The 17663-nt window shown below is 42.7% G+C and overlaps 1 protein-coding gene across 5 annotated transcripts in view; it reads left to right on the top strand.

The window, feature by feature from the left end:
- MBNL3 (muscleblind like splicing regulator 3) overlaps positions 1-17663 on the top strand; it is a 111500-nt gene continuing 93837 nt past the window's right edge. For 4 of the 5 annotated variants that reach the window (XM_055338903.1, XM_055338901.1, XM_055338902.1 and 1 more), the window contains exon 1: positions 860-1038. The gene's annotated coding sequence lies outside the window, so the exon portion shown is untranslated. Of the gene's footprint in view, positions 93-859; positions 1039-17663 lie in introns of those variants that run through there. The other variant, XM_055338900.1, reaches the window with a different exon arrangement.

Genomic DNA, 17663 nt, shown 5'->3' with positions numbered 1-17663 from the left:
CAGGAACGGGTGGGCGCGGGAGCGGGGGCCGCCCGCCGCCCGCCCCGTCCGCAGCGGCCAGCCGAAGCCGGGAGCCGCGCGTGCCGAGCCAGGTGAGGTTAGCGGTGGCGGCGGCGGCGGCGGCGGCTGTGACGGTGCGGGGCGCGCCGCGCTACCTGGCCGGGCGGGGCGGGGCCGGGCGGCTGAGGGCCGGCCCAGCGTTCCCGCTGCCCGAGCGCCTCTCGACCCGCCCGAGGAGTTGCGCGCGAGTTGCCGTTTTTGGCGCCTGAAACCCCCCATGAGCGCCATTCCCGCGGCGCGTCCCGCTGACGGGGCGCCGGGGGTGGGGGGTGAGGGGGACCGGCGGCGGCCGCGGGCTCTACCCTGCCGGCGGGTGCGGGGCACGCCTTTGGCGAGGCCGGGCGGGGTTGGGGCCCGGGTTGCCATAGCAGCTACTAGCCGGGGCGGGAGCCCCACGCCCGCCGCCGCGAGGGAGCCAAGAGCCCTGAGGTGTGCTCCGCGCGGACTAAACCAAGAGCTTGGGAGAAGTGGGGGGGAGGCCCGGGCCGGGCGCCCCCCACGCTCCAGGGCGCCGGCCTGCTCCGGCCGGGGGCCCCCGCGCTTGGGAGCCAAAGCGAACCTCCTCGCCTCGGGGCCCGAAGGGAGGCTCGCGCGAGCCCGGGGGGGTCGGGGCGGAGGGGCCGGGGAAGCACCGGGATCGTCGCCTCAGTCCGGGAGTCCCTGTGCGCGCGTCTCTCGCCTTTGACATTTTACACCCCACAGCGGCGACTCGGAGCAGGGTTGCACGTCCCAGTCATGAACTTCTGTAGGTGGGGCGGGCTTTAATTTGCTTATATCTAATGATTTCAGGAGCCTCGCTTTAAAATGGCGGCATTCACTACGCACCCCTGCTAAATGCTCCCCCGGCACCGGGGCCACCTCGCGCAGCGCTGCTTTTGCTTCTGCTGCTAACAGATGGCATGTGCCGCTGTCGCTGCCCCCGCCGCTGCCGCTGAGAGCAAGACCCCTTAGCCCCCGGGTTTGCGCTGGCAGCATAAGGTAAGGCTGGAGTTGAGCCGGGGTTGTGAGAGCGGCTGCCTGCCTGGGACGCCAACGAAATCAAATGCCTTTTAAACTTTAGTTTTCAAGTGGCAAGTCAAAGGAAAAGTAATACTGCAACTTTGCTGCAATTTGGGGGTTTTAATCTTTCTTCTTCTTCCTGTTCTTCCGTCTTTCCTTTTCTCTGCCTTTTCCTTCGTGTTCTTCTTCTTTTTATACTTCTATACGGATTTTTTTTTTTTGCTGTATGATTTAAATGCATTTCTTGCGTGGCATATCATCAGCAAAGGCTTTTAACACCTAATTCCCCCGTGTTCGTGCGATATCGTGAGCAGTGCCCCAGCTTCCTTGCAGAGCCTTGTCTTTTCCCGCTCTGGATCAACACATTTGGCAGCTCGCTTTTACTACCGGCATCTGAAGGGCAGGAGGATAGATTTTAGGAGGCTTAACGGGCTGCCTTCACTTCAACGTTTATGAGAACTTCCCTAAACATAGTGTAAAAGTACTTTATTTTTAGCAAAAGGTAACTTTATTTTTAGCATTCACACAGTCAGCTTTTATGGTAAGAAAACGAAATTAGGGATCCCTGGGTGACGCAGCGGTTTGGCGCCTGCCTTTGGCCCAGGGCGCGATCCTGGAGACCCGGGATCGAATCCCACGTCGGGCTCCCGGTGCATGGAGCCTGCTTATCCCTCTGCCTGTGTCTCTGCGTCTCTCTCTCTGTATGACTATCGTAAATAAATTTAAAAAAATTTTTTTTAAGAAAAAGAAATTAAATCAAGGCAAGTAATGAAACTTAACATCCAGGTGATTTATTTGTGTAGTTCTAGCATTACTGTAGTGGACCTACTGTGTGCTTCTCCGACTACTGTCTATTGATTGATATGTATAGATACAACAGTGAGGTTGAATTTATTATATTGCTGTACTGGAGGTAGTGTGTTTTAGAGGAGTTCTTTTTTTTCCTAGATATTCCCAAATTGCTTAATTGGGCATGGATCCGCACATACGAGATAAAGCTTATGATTATGAGCTGGTATCCTTTCTCTACGAATGTATTAACTTCATGGGAAAGCATCAATTAAAACAATTATTACAAGATTTAATTTTGAAATGACTGCTGATTTTTCACTGCGTTGACTCCCTGGTTTAATAGATAAGTCTGGGTGATTACTGATGTGATGGTTGGAAAGTGGACACTTGAAATAGCAATCCAAGTGACTAGGCATCCTTAATATAATTCATCCGTGGTTCTCCCCAACCTCCGATAAAAGGAATATTGACAATGAGGCTTACCAGAGACCTCGGATTTTTCTGGTTATTTTCGTACCTTCTTTTTGCCTATGCAGATGTTTAAATAACAACTTTTTAAAGTTGTTTTTAAAATTTTCCCTCAGTATGCAGTACCTTTGGGGGCTGCCTTCACGTTTACGGAAACTTCCCTAAACAGTGTAAAAGGGCTTTTGCCTATAGCTGGCTGATATTCTGCCTCTGTCCACTTTTTACTTCTTCCTGAGCAATAGAAGCTACTGGCTGGCAGACTCTTCTGCTAAATTTAGCAAGCTTCTGGAAAGGGGTGAAAGAGATTGTTTTGCACCTATTAAAGAACAGTGCAGTTTTCCTGCCCAGGTGCTGCGGTGTGCCTAGAAAGGAAAAAAGGAACTGTTTACAGTGGAATTTACTATACAATGAATTTTGCGTCAGTGTTTCCAGATCGTTTTTGAGAGAAGTGTGTAGGGGATTCATTGCTTCACATCTGAAAGGAGAGTTCCTGCAGGTAGAGCAAACAGATACCTGTGTTGTTGCCCTGGGGAAGGGGGGTGGAGGGTGACCCAGACCAACTTCTCCCATTTTTAGTGCTTAAAGACTTAGATCTCACTTCAACACACTTGGCCCCCTGATGTGCTGCCTTGGTGCTGAATGACTTTGGACCAAAAGCATCCTTAAAGAAAAAGTAAAAAGATTAAACCTTGAGGCCAGAATACACCAGCTAAACTAGTGTCAGAGACGTTAGGGGGAAGTTTTGCCGGTTAACATGCTGCAGCTTCATATAGTGAGGAGATTGGAGACCTTGTGTGAAAACATCAGTGAAGGGGTTTGCCAGAAAAAAAATATTTTGAGAGAGAATTGATATAGTGCGAGGCTGGAGGTGGTGACTGCATGTTTTGCTCTACTTCTAAGAGCTACTTCATTTCTCTAATTTCCTTTGCTGCTTTAAGCAGTCATAATGATTCCCAGGACTATTATAAACTACCTTTTTTTCCTCAACTGTCCACTCCAGGCATTTTACAGCAGCTGCTCTTTCAGGGGGATATAAAACCTATGATTATGAGCTGGTATCCAAAGTATCTTTGGTATTCCCTTGCACCCACCCTTTACCTAAGCAAAGCTTCATGCAAAGTAGATACTTGCAAGATGTTGAATCAGAAAAGAAAAAATGAGTATTTTGTAAATTCACAAAGGAGCAGATTTCGTGCCCAGCTTTTAATTGCAACAGTACATTTTTGTGTACCTGCAGGAACTGAAAAATTTAAAGTAGGTGAGATGGTCCATTTTCCTAATTGTCTGCATTCTATTTGCTTCTCACTGTACCTCTAGGCTCTCATGTAATTCATTTTTCTGACCAGTAGGTATTTTATTATCTTGCCCAGCTCTACAGTATGAAGAAGTAACCAGAGCAGCTTGGGGGAAGGAAAAAAAGGTTTTGTACTGCACGTGCTGGAACAGTGACAGTCTATTGGCTGCTCTGCAAATGCTGACAATATAGTTTGAAGTACAATTTTGTTCTCTACCCAGCTGTCTTTAGATGTGAGAGGGGATAGGAGGAAGGGGGTGAGAAGCCATCAAGCGATGAAAATTTTCATTCTGAAAATCATACACTGCTCCTACTTAATAACACAATACATTCAGGAAGGGGATGGTATTTTCCCGTTTGGAAATAAATGATGTTGTCTGGTAGGACAACAAACAGGGATTGGGGGATAGCAGATAAGAATAAGTTACATGTTTGACAAGTAATCTGATCCTGTAATTAAAAGTAGATAATGGTCACTGCCATGTTAAAACTAGTGTCAAAAAAAAAAAACAAAAACAAAAACAAAAAAACTAGTGTCTGAAAGACCACAAGGCTACAGTCACCTCTACCTCAAGGTTCTTCCACAGTCTTGTGTTTTCTTGAACAGGGTCTCTCAGGCTGAACAGATGGATTCCCCCCAACCCCATTCTCAGTGTATGTTATGTCAGAAAACGGAAGTCAGAAGTTGTGTTTCTTTGTGGACTTTTTCTGCCCCTCCTGAGGTGTGATATGGTTGTCACTTCGAAAATAGAAGGAAATGTGTACCTCAGATAAAATGAGGTGGCAATTTTTCTTTTTTCCCTAGGAGAATAAACTGTGTTTGGGAGCAAGTCGTTTAATTTTAATTACCAACCAAACAACAAACAAACACAAATTATGACCAAAAAGAAAGCAATTAGATCTGTATTCATGTGGGCTTTCAGATCTTAAGGAAACCAGATGGTTCCAGGGCATCCTGCTCTTCCTAAATGGTTATATATCGTCTCAAGACAGCCAAATGACAGTGTTGGAGGGACACCTTTGAGGATTAGGATAAATAAGGTATCTATTACATTACCAAGTGTTAATGACATCCATGTGATCTAAAAGGGATCAGAGAGATGTTTTTTTCCAGCTCATTTTAGTAAAAACGCAATATCAATCCATCATTTATTTCTACTTCATATTAAATGGAGCGACAGTGTTTTTAAAAGATTGGTTGGAGGCATAATGCAGTCTGGGAAGAGGGACCTTATTTTTGGATCAGAAATAAAGGTATTCCCAGGTTGTCTGGGCACATCCACACAAGCACACACATACATGCGTGCACAAATTAGTTGTCACTTTTGAACAATGTATATAGCCATGCGTTGACTTCTGCCTGGAGGATTATGGGCAAGTATCTATTCAATTCCAGGCAATGAACTTTTGGGAAAAGGATACTCAAGAGAAAGGAAGAATGAAAGGAAGTTTGATTTAAATGTCTTTTTTTTTAAAAGATCTTATTTATTTATTCATGAGAGACACAGAGAGAGGCAGAGACATAGGCAGAGGGAGAAGTAGGCTCCATGCAGGGAGCCTGTTGCAGGACTTGATCCCAGGACCTTGGGTTCACACCCTGAGCCAAAGGCAGGTGCTCAACCACTGAGCCAACCAGGCATCCCAGAAGTTTGATTTAAATGCACATGAGCATGTGTCTGTGTAGTGTAGTGTATGTATGTATGTGAGTATAATATGCATATGTATCTATGTGTATATTCACGTGCATGTATATATGATACACACATAAATTTTCCCTCTGTGTGCATATGATGCTTTTCAAGAAACTCCAGCACAGTCATCCCAGAACTCTGTAACAGCCGTGAGGACAAAGTGTTAAGGGGAAGAAAAGAGCCTGTTTAGAGATTTAGGAATCAATTAGGCACGCTTGTTAAATACTATGTCCACTCTCAAGGCCCACTTCCATCAGTGCCAAATTGGCTTATGAGTAAGAGTGATTTGTTTCCCATTTCAGGCAGGAGTTTGTTTTATGCCTGCACCATGGGTGAACTCAACAGGCCCAGGAAGAAAGGGCCTCCAATTGAGAAAGGCAGTCTGGACCGAAATGTGGGGAGTTGGCACTAGAAACTTCTGACAGGCTATTTGATCTCCTGAGGCCATGGGAGCATCCTAGAGCTTGGCAGTTTGCTGGCTCTTCTTCCCCCCCCCCCCTTTTTTTTTAAAGATTTTATTTAATCATGAGAGACACACACACACACACAGAGGCAGAGACACAGGCAGAGGGAGAAGCAGGCTCCATGCAGGGAGCCCGATGTGAGACTCGATCCCAGGACCCCAGGATCACGCCCTGGGATGAAGGCAGGCACTAAACCGCTGAGCCACCCAGGTATCCCAACTGGCTCTTCTTTTCCATTTTGAATCATTCAAACTGCTTCAAAATTATCTGCGTCGGATTCTTTGCATCCTGAGCTTCCTGGCATTTCCTGTAATGGATGTGGAAGTTTGAGAGACGTATCTTCGGGCTTGTTCAGGGGTCCCTGGGCCACTTATCAGGCAGCTGGCTGGGTTTTCTGGTCTCACATCCTCCATGCCCGGCATGTAGTAGGCGCTCCATAAAAGTTTGTTAAATAGAAGTGTAGATTAGTCTTTCTAACTGGTCCTTAGATTTTTATCAACATCTTTCCTGTGATTTCAGGTAGCAGTATCTCTATCTTTAGCGTCCCCCCTCCTCCCCGCAAAATCAGTAATAACCACAACAGCAACAATCGGACTGAAGCCCAGGGTGAGTGTCCTGTGGCAGCCACGGTAACAGCTGGAACAGGCTCAGGGCAGAGCAAGCAGCGGCAACCTTTGGGCTGAGTCCTCAAGGAGTAGCCTGCAAGCCAGCTGCTGTTTTTTTCTATCACATGCAGTTACATTTACCTGTATCTGCCTCCCGTCTCAGGGAAATCAGTCTTCAACAAGAAGTTCTGTAGAAATAGTTCTTCGAACCTTTGCACCAGATTAAAAGAAAAAGAAAAAAAATGAGAAATACAGGGACTTGGAAGCCTTGTGCCACGTGTAGTTTAGAAAGTGATGAAGTTACAGACAAAAACCAAAAGGACGCTGAGAGCTGTCTCATTTTCAGTTAAACACTGCCCATTTGGAGGTTGAATTTGCATAGTTTTTTATTTACCAGGATACAGGTATGAATAGCGCCTCTTTTTACTGGATCCAGAAAGCAAAGTCCACATGGTACAAGAGACACAAGAGCTGCCATTTCGCATCTCCCACAATTATCTTTTGTGCCCAGAGGACCATCACTCTTTAGGTACAGCCTCAAGCAATCTCCCCTTATGTGGCAGTATGAAGAGACCAAACAAGGGGGTAGGATTGGGGCGGGGGGTGGGGGCTGTTAGCAAAAAAAAAAAAAAAAGCCAGTAAAAACGAGAGAGCTTGCATTTCACCTTTTGCCTGGTAGTCCTCAACCTTCATGAAGGAAAACAAAACAATGCAAAACAAAAGCACCGCGTATAATATTATCTTGGGCATATAGCCCTTAGTATAATTCCTATTTTGTGCTTTACAGACCAAGAAAATGAGGTGATCAAGTGCTGTTAAAGTGGCTGCTCTATTAAGATTCGATTCAGGTACGATGTAATGCTGCTTCTGCATTGTTAAAAAATGTATAGAGACACATTCAGCAAGACCCATGGAACAGTGGAGGCCACATTTCCCTGCAGCGCCCACATGGAGGTTGCATTTGTTCTCTGAAAAGTCAGGTGTTCGAGAGATGGTCCAGTTGTGGGTTCACAGTACACAGATGCTTCTCAAAATGCTTGCTGTCTGTGATCAATGAAGATCCCAAAGTAGAAGAGTGTATTCTTTTCCAAAGTGATTTTGAGAGCAATTTAAATTTTTTTTATTTTATTTATGACAGTCACAGAGAGAGAGAGAGAGAGAGAGAGAGGCAGAGACACAGGCAGAGGGAGAAGCAGGCTCCATGCATTGGGAGCCTGACGTGGGATTCGATCCCGGGTCTCCAGGATTGCGCCCTGGGCCAAAGACCGGCGCTAAACCACTACGCCACCCAGGGATCCCTTGAGAACAATTTAAACTCCTCAGTTCATGTGAGCATTTTTCCTAATTGGATAGCATGAAGAAAGACCTTATTAGCTCACCAGAAGTTAGGAGTGAAAAATCGTATGTGTGATAAGGGCACATTTTAGGTCTAAAGGCTTCAAAATACAGAAAACGTGAGGTGGGAGACTGGAGTGCCAAGTAACCTGATCTGTTTCATGATTGCCTGTGATAGTGGCAGTGGCCTCAGGTGGATGCAGAGGCCACAGTCAGTAAGGGCGCTACCAGCTTTCTGCGAGCCAGGATCTGGGCTCTGATTGACAGGCACCCCAAGAGGGCCTTTTTGAGAAAGACTTTAGATTTGGGTGGGGGGACTTTTGCCCAGGCAACTCGCTGCCTTGCTAACATGTATGAATCCTCTTTCTCAGAGAGAGAAACCTGGTTTTGCTGGGGGACTCATTTGTACATACTGAGAGCTTCAGCGTCATGATAATAAGAGGGCAAAATGCTTTTACTTTCTGGATAAAACCCCTTCCAAAGATCCTTTGTATAGCGAAGTTGACAGGCTGGAACAATGTGCCATAGGGCTTGGCATTTCATACTGCTGGAAAAAGACAAGAATACCTCCACGTATTGCAAAGAGTGTGATAATGATAATAGTAATAAAAGGATCTAAGATATGATTCCCTTGGAAAGTTCTCATGCACGCACGCACTTTGAAGTCACCTTGTGGAGTGGTGAGAGGGAACCAGGGCAGAGAGACCTAGTCTCAGAAGTGAGTTCCTCCTCTATGAGATGCTGCAGTCTGCAATCCTCTCCCTTACTAATATAATAGCAGCTCTCAAAATTGATCCTAAATGAACAGAAAACAATAAGGCTAGCTAATGTCCGGTTGTAAAGACTTATTTTACTAATATGGTCCATTCTTGAGTTCCTTAAAATATAGGAGTTCAAGTGACTGGTCGTGTGACCTGTGCTACGTAAACTGGGGGTGGGGATGTGTGGTAAAAGTCACATTTTTTTTTCACTTTTAAGCCGCCTCCTGGCCTTCCATCCATCCCCAAAGAAATTTCCGTATTTTTAACCATCGAAGAAAACAGTTCAGACAGAGGCACTCAGAAATGGTGACAAGCAATGACAGGAAATGCTGGTTGCACCTCGTTCTCCTTCGTGACTCCGCGAGACCACAGCTGGCTGATTTGCTTTCAACTTCCTGTTTGGGGGCTCTTTGGGTCAAAAGTAGCAGTGTTTTCCATATAGATTTTTTTTTTTTGCTTTATTCTGTAAGGCCACAATAAATCTGTCACTGGACTGCATGTTTTGTATATTTTATGGACTGTATCATGTGGTTTGAGTTTAATTTGGAAAGCAGTGCTGTTATAATCAAGAGTCCCCCCCACACACACACGTGCAGCTTTAGGGTCTGGGAATTGCATGGGGCCTTCGAAAGTTTATAGCTCTATTTACACAATAGTGATTGCCAAGGAGGGCATTTCCTGCCAGTTAATGACCGGTTGGAAAGGCCAAAAGTCCAAATCCAGGAGGAGAGGACCATTCATTAAATGCCACGAAGAGACCAGGGCTCTTTTATCAGGAGGTGGTGAGGAGAAAGTGAAACCACATTCTGCCTTTTGAAGGGCCCAGGACAGCGTGGGCAGAGCCACAGATGGATGCAGGGCGACTTTTCAGGATAGGAACCAACGAGCTGGTCCACAGGTTGTCAAATCCAGACTCGGGTAGCTAGGACGTTTTCCTTTTGGTGGAAGGGACAGATAAGGATGAGGGCCCCTAACTCACCTCAGTATTAACTGAGAGAAAACACTCACCTCCCAGGTGTTACGGCTACCTTAAAAACCTGTAAGAATCACATGAATGACTTTCCTAATTGGTTAGATAATTGATTGTTGCTAAAGTAGACAAGAATTTAGGAATGGAAGGCATGATACCTTTACGAGGTCAGTTTCACAGGACACCAATATTGCATTTGGATTCCCTGATATAATGACAGTAAATAAGGTGTACCAGGAGCACTCTGCCTTCTGTGGAAGTTCCTTTGAGGATGAGGGCTGTAATGTTAACCGTTTAACCTCAGACATTCCCAGGAAACAGTTTTGTCCTCAGCATAATTCTTGCCTGCTATAAAGCAGCTGAGGTGTGAAGAGTTTGGCATTGATTTAGAGCAAAAACAGAGTCAGACCGAGATTAGGTTCATATCCAGGAATTCCGGACTTCCTGGCCTGTCCTTCACTCCCTTAGCTTCCTAAGCCCTCAGTTTGCCAAAATGTTAAATGCTTACGGAAGATAAACATCTGTTCTGAGTTCTAGAGTAGATACCACCATGTAAGGGAGGTTGTATGACACTCCCACTTCTGAACATAGCTTGATCCTTTACCTTGAAAATTTTAACTTCTTTCATATCTTCCAAATTGTGGGGGGGGAGTGCAGGGGGTGAGCTGGACCTCTGAAATATAGGCAATCATTACAGGCCAGACACCTGGCTTTCTTCATGGGATTGAGTAATCTGTCAGATGCACAACAAACCAAATATTAAGTTTCATTTTTGGGTCTGGCAAATGTCATTATATGCTTTTTAAAATATCCAGTCATCCAAGGATTTCTGGCCATTACCAGTTCACAAAATAAAAGAGTTTTCTGAAGTTTAAAGCATTCTACGAAGGAACTGTATACTATACCCATTACTGTTGTTGCTATTAGATGAGACCTCGAGGAGATGTAGAAAGAGTGACTGGCAGAACTACAAAATATATTTTTTAAAGACCTGATTTTATTCTTTGAACATCACCAAGTTTGAATGTTAAGATACACTAAAATTTTCCTAGCTCAGCTTAAAGACAATATTCTGGTTTACAAAATGTTGTGGGCTAAGAACAAACAAGGTTTTTCTAAGTAGGTGATCTGTTGACCTGAAAAATTAACACTCATTTAAAATTTAATTAGCACAGCTGCATTTAAATAATGATCCAAAAATGTTAGAAGTATCTTGTTCTGAGAGGTTACATACCCCTTCCACTTTGACATTATTTTGTTTAGCAGATTCTTTATAGGTTATTCAAAAATAAACTTCAAGCTGGCTCAGGTAACTGCCACAGTCTGTACTAGGGCCATCAAAGTTAATGAAGATTTACCCTGCTATACATGGAGCCAACATTAGCTCATGGCATGGGAAAAGTCTATTCATTCTGTCATTGTAGCTTTTAAGTGGTAGGCAACAACTCTAGTGCATAATGAAAACCATTTAGTAGGTTGTGACTAGCACTCTTATAAACAAAATCAAATAAAATAGTAAGAAAATATCAAAATATGTTGTGTAGGAAGGTTAGATATTTTTGGTGAGGCTTTTTCAGATCTAGATACATACATAGGATGTGAAATATGCTTCTTATTATTTGTTGCTGGCAAAAAGGTTGAGAAGTCAGTGCTTTAGTGGGCATTTATTTCAAACTGAATCAGAAACATTGGGCAGCCCTGGTGGCTCAGGATGTGGTCCTGGAGACCCAGGATCAAGTCCCACATCAGGCTCCCTGCATGGAGACTGCTTCTCCCTCTGCCTGCGTCTCTGCCTCTCTCTGTGTCTCTCATGAATAAATAAATAAATAAATAAATCTTAAAAAAAGAAACATTTTGTCCTGCTTTTGAGGAGAAAGTGGTCGAGGGATACTGGGGGCTGTGGTACTGACACACTGAGCAATGGCTACTTAAATACCTTGACTGTCACGTATCTGCTTTTCAATCTGAAAAATGAGACATATTGCTGCTGGGATGCTTGCTATAAGGTTTAATGTCTATGGTATTTTGTAATCCTGAGGAGATGCACTTCCTGTCAGTATTCTGTATTTACCAAGTGGTATTGCTAAAACACGAGACAAAGAAAAGACTGCTAGCTAGGAACAGAAGGCAAAAAAGTACATCTTAGGAAAAAAAAACACACTAAAAATCTTGGGATAGTTGGGCCTGAGTTCTTCTAGCAGGAAAAGAATTGTCAAGAAAATTTAAATGTAGGAGAAAGCCCACCTTATTTTAGGATGAGTTAAATGTAACTTAAAAGTGTTCAAAAATTGCTTTTGATTTCTTAGAAATCAAAAACAGTCCTATCTAGAGAGAATGTATTTGCCAGAAGAAAGCTGATTTTTAAAGAATATAAATGTACACATTTACCATACATTGGGAGAAAATCTGAGCATGGTTGTTTTTTCTGCAGTGAACAAAGACAGACATTAAATAAATTTGAAAACTGTGGATAGGAGGCAGAAGGCAAGCGTCTGCTCAATATACCTAGGATATTGATGTGAATGATTATACAAATAGAGAAGACAATAGCCACATAGGCTTTCTCGTTACTATTTTATACTAATGAGAATTAAGCCCAGTAATAGAAAAGAAAAAGCATTACTCACAGGTTGTACTGAGTGTACTGTTTTAGGAGATTGGAAACATCCTTAGAAGCCTGGACAATATTTGCATATTCCCTTGACTTAAATAACCATTAGATGGGAGGAAAACATTGCCTTCTGGGGCACTTGGCATCTCCAGTTGGATCCTAAGGATCTTGACTTACCCCCGACCACCCACCTCCTTACGCCGGCCCTCAGTTGCCTCCCAGTGTCATTAAATCTTACTACTGCTTTCTCAAGACTGAGAATTTGAAATGAAATTAGGCTTTTCATCACAGACATTTAAATGCTAAACTTAAGTTACCTCTGAAAATAAAATACAATCTCCTCTCTAATAGAGAGTTGGTAACAAAATTTTGTCATTATGAATGAGTTCTCTTCTCCCTCTTCAGATACACCCTATTTTAAAACCTTAGAATAGAAAAAGACTTATACAGCTAATGGTTGTGTAATTAGCCATCACTTTATGAAATGAGATGTAAAACAAATTAAGCACAATAATAAAGTGTTACTCCATCACCCTCCCAAAAAAAAAAAACCACCCAAAAAAACCTTGTTACATACATTACTGTATTGATGATGAGAAAAATGAACACACACTGATGGGTGAAACTGCATACATTTCCAGATCCTGGGAGTGACAGCTTTTAGCTATTTCTCATTCTATTCATTAAAACTCTTTAGAAAGCATCACTATGTATGTTTCTTGGCTGGAGGATAAAGTTGCTCGTAGCAGCGATTGCACCATAAACATTTACAGAGGAGCATAGAGTAGGTATAGTAAGGTGTGGGCATTTAGAGCACACATTAAGATGTCCAGCTGCAGCAAGCATATGGTTGGTGGTGTGTTTTAGGCAAACAAAATTAGTCATTGGTTTGGGGTGTCAGATCCTTTTTTTTTTCACTTTAGCCGTCTGTGTTTTGTTTTATGGAATACTTGGCAAATGATTAGTGATAAGGAAAAGCTACATAAGAAGGTTTGCTAAGGCCAACTAAACCCCAAGCTCTTGTTCATTTCACTTAGCATTCCACTGTTTCCCGGTGTGTTTGTGAAATATTATGATAACTCACATGACACATCTGCCAAATTACATTTAAAACTTTGAGGCAGACACACACCTTCAACAGGTGAGTTCTTTTCATTTATTGTGAACAAAAATTTCCTTCAGAAGGCAACGAGACAGTGAGGGCAAACTAACTTCTAGAATGAAGAAGGGAGATAGAAAGGAAAAGACCAATGCTAGATTTGCTAGTCTTTTGCAGGGATAACCCCTCATACTGTAGTCCTCATTTTTTGTGGAGCCGTATTGGCCAGAAGAAAATTAAGAAGTTGATATTGCTGTTGGCTTATCAGTGAGGAAAACCCCTTGGTCTGAAGAATTGCAGCCATCAGCACTCCCAGGAAGCCTGCAGTGATGAGGCAGAAGGAAAGCAAAAAGCCTGATCATCTCAGCCCCAGGACAGGAGCTCCAGCTCATATTGTTCCTCGTGGTAGGTAACAATTCAAACCAAACAAAACACAACAAAACCCTCTTGAAACGAGAGGTTGGTTTTTGAGTGAAAATAAGCTGGGTTTCCTTGGATTCCTATAAGGGGACTACCATGAAGTATACATCCAGACTTCTGAGACATCCTACTTTTAGCTTCCTAAAGCAGAGCCGACTTAGGAAATAGGAAGTCAGAAAATAAAATCAACAACCATTGCTTTCTTTTGTGTCACTAAGGGTCCCTTTCTGAATTGCTTGGTGTGAACGATGGCATAGACTTGTCACCAGGTGTGATGTCAGAAGCCTGTGACTTCCCTTGACACTTCCTCATACTGGTAGGCCCCAACAGGGTGACATGGGCTCTTGGAGTTCTTGAGTGGAGCTTTTGCTACCACCTTCATCTCCAGGAATGTCTTATGCTTCAAAATCAATCTTAATATCCGTAGGCAGGAGTTCATATATAGAAATAAAATTTGAACCCCTGTTTTCACACCCAATAAAAATGTCCTATAATAGGTGTTTATTTAGAGTCAACTGACATTTACTGAACAATTACTATATGCCAGATGCTTTGATAGGTGCATTCATTTTGTTATGACAAAATTTCCTTGAGCTATGAAATACCATGGGTTCTATCCGGGCAGCTACTCTCCTTGGCATCTAATAGTTATCAGGCTAAAAATGGCACCTTCAATTCTTTGCTCACTTTTGAGCAAACCCCCCCACCACCACCCAACACACGATAATTTCTTCTTTGTTGGGTCGCATTCTCTTCATCACTGGGGGACCAACTCATGTCCTATGGGCTGCCTCTTCCATCAGCAAAGGCATTTTTTTCCTGGTAAATCAGACTGACTTTAATCTCTCACTCATCCCAATGGAACAAAAACAACAAAAAACTAGTTTTGCTATCTGGTGGATGGTGCTGCAGTTGGATAAGAAAAATCCGAGGATGTAGAGTAAGGAGTCAGGAAAATGATGTTGAGTGCAACCACGTGTACTGTAGAAAATCCCAGAACAAAGTTGAATGAAACTTTTGCAGAATGAAGAGAAAAATAACAGAGCAAGACCACGGGAGTCTGTCTTTCACTCCTAGGAATGGCCCATGCAGTCTAAGGAGAACAGAGGAGGAGGAATCTCTCTGATTAAAGGAAGAAAGAATGTTGTTTTGTGTTTAAGGTAGGAGTAACTTAGATCCTGCTCCCTGGCTGGCAGGGAGGCAGAGGCAAAGCAGAATTTGATCTTTGATCCTCCTTTCCCTCACCAAGCATAGAACATAGGAAGGGTCTGTAAATGGCCAGATACGGAGAGCATGGCTCCCCTACTCACACAGCGTCTGTGTTAATATGCCCAGTCTTACTGGTGCAGCCTGATTAAGTAAACCACAAAGAACCCTTGTGTTTATTCTTTTTGCCCTTAAGGTATAGGATTAAGCTTGTCACAAAAGAACTGGGATAGGTTGGAACAAAACAAAACAAAGACAATGGAATTCATCCAGAATAATAGATAAGGTTGTTTTTAAATGGCTTGGGAGACCTGTCGATGCTACTGAATTGGTGCAGATGTGACTGACATCTTTCTATAGGTTGGGCTCCAGGAAAAGAGTGGGGAAAGCTGTAAAGAAGAATGAAGATTTGAATATAACTGCCAGGGATGGGCTCTTCCTTCGTCACTGCCCATCAGATGAGGATCCCGTGGCAGTCCTTGATAAAGTTAAAAATTTCAACATGGGCAGCCCCTTCCCTGTTGCATTTGATCCTTCTGGTTTTGGGGGTGTCTTTCTCTTTTACCATGTAATTCAAAAAATAAGCCTCAGGTCCAGATTCAGTCCTCTTCATTGCAATCACCTTCTCCATTTTCCCTTCTAGAACGTATTTTCTTCTTTTCTCAGCAGCTGATGGTTATTGGTACAAAATAGCTTGAACACGAGCCTTGTACTTAATGTCTGGGTTGAAGTTGATTCTAGTCAAAGAGAAAGGGCTGGTGCCTTGAGGTTCTGAAATGCTTTTTATTTGAAAGAGGAAAATGCAAATTTGACAACATGTTGAAAAACTTAAATCTTTGGAGTTATTGTAAAGGTACTAATTATCTAAACCCGCATTTCCCAGTCTGTGTTTATTTTGCCACATGTTCCAGGTAAAAAAAAGGGGGGGGGATGCTTCTTAGGTGGGATGCCTGGGAATTGATGGTTAAAATGAATACCACATTCTGAGGATTAAATTGCATTAAAGCTATATTCCCTACCCACTCCCAGAGTATCTAGAGATATATGTGTATGTGATAGTGTATGTGTATATATGTATATATAATTTTATAATTTCAAGGGGTTTTTTTATACTGCATTTTAAGTCACTGGTCAAACACTATTGTTGGGGATCCCTGGGTGGCGCAGTGGTTTGGCGCCTGCCTTTGGCCCAGGGCGCAATCCTGGAGACCCGGGATCGAATCCCACATCGGGCTTCCGGTGCATGGAGCCTGCTTCTCCCTCTGCCTGTGTCTCTGCCTCTCTCTCTCTCTGTGACTATCATAAATAAATAAAAATTTAAAAAAAAACACTGTTGTTGATAAGAATTTACGAATATTCCATCAACAGGCATCAAAATAGTTGCATAACATCTTCCTGCCAAGAGAATATACTGCACAAAATCAGCAGTATTTAGATTAAAAGATCCTCCTCCCCAGGAAAAATGTTTGTTAAATAGATTTCTAAAACAACTGTGAAATCTTTGCTTTTACGTTTCCTGTTTATGATTTCTAGTTTAAACATCTTCCTTACCATTTGACTGGAGAATAGGTATCTATAGTATCCTGAATTGAGCAGCAAGCCAAATGGTTTTACATTTAGGTTATGGAGGGTATCTCTGTATTTTTGTTCAACTGAAAATATTCAGCAGATCCAAACTTAAAATGATAGCACGAATGGGCTTATTCAGTCTGTGATCAACAATTTTCAACTCTTTGCTTGATAATTGAAAGGATTGCACAGGAAGGCAAGTTCATATGGGTTGGTTTAAATTAAGGCTATTGTGTTGAGGGAATCAAACAGCTTGGTAATCAAGTTTGAACTCTATGCCTCTCTTAACTAATTAATTTAGTCTGATACCTCTTCAAAGGTCTTGTTCCATGTTACCAATTAACTACACCTCTTAGGCATCTCAGTTCCTCCTCCGGGGTCTGCTCTCCAGTTTATTATTACAATTACTTATTGGAATCAGTAAAAAAGAATTGAATTTGCAAATGGGTCATTTTTGGATTTGATTAGTATCAATGCTAATACATTCTCAGAGTCCTTTCGCACAGCAAAATTGTATTTTTAACAATGAGGTCTGCACATTGAAGTTAAAAATAATTTAACTTATTAATAAATAATGTTAAAATAATTAAAATAATATAGAAAAATATCTGTTTCCCAAAACTTGGCACTGTTTTCTCTTTGTGTGTATGTATGATTATCATTGTAATAAATACCGAAGAAATGACGACTTGTTTGTTGAGCTTACAGTGGGGAAAAATCCAGCAAGGAAGACAAAAGTGAGTGATAGGAGAAAGCCTTTGCCTCCACTTCTGCCCAGTTGTGTTCAGTAGAGACGAACATTTACTCTAGAATCCCAAGTATCTTGTCTTTTCAAAGCTAGGGGAGTCTGGCTTTGTCAGACTTGCTGTCTTGGAGAGGTATTCACTTCTTCAGATTCAAATTCTATTTGATTTCTCTTATGTGTGTTCATCAAAAGGTAAGCTTACATTTGGCCTCAGTTCCTGGTATAATATTCATGTTCCTTAACATCCATGTGGACATTCAGAGGTTCTGTAGCCTCTTTTCTTGGCAAGAATTTGATTCTTCTGGTATTGGAATTGAAAACTGTAGCCTTGTATGTATAGAACAGTTGGCAAAAGGGAGGTAGGGGGCTGGTTTATCTGACACCAGTCAACAAGCTACCTAAATGCATATGAAAAAAAAACAACCAAATCTGCAAAAAAATAGATGGGGAGAGATCAGGTATACCAGTTGTGTATGACTTGTGCAATTGACTTTCTACAGGTATTAATTCTGGCATCCTTCCAAAGCAGGCTTTGACCAGGTAATCACTGTACCTCTAACCTTGGAAAATTGCT

This window comes from Nyctereutes procyonoides, unplaced genomic scaffold, assembly GCF_905146905.1.
Source record: "Nyctereutes procyonoides isolate TBG_1078 unplaced genomic scaffold, NYPRO_anot_genome, whole genome shotgun sequence".
NCBI lineage: Eukaryota > Metazoa > Chordata > Mammalia > Carnivora > Canidae > Nyctereutes > Nyctereutes procyonoides.
This window is presented reverse-complemented; position numbering and strand designations above follow the sequence as displayed.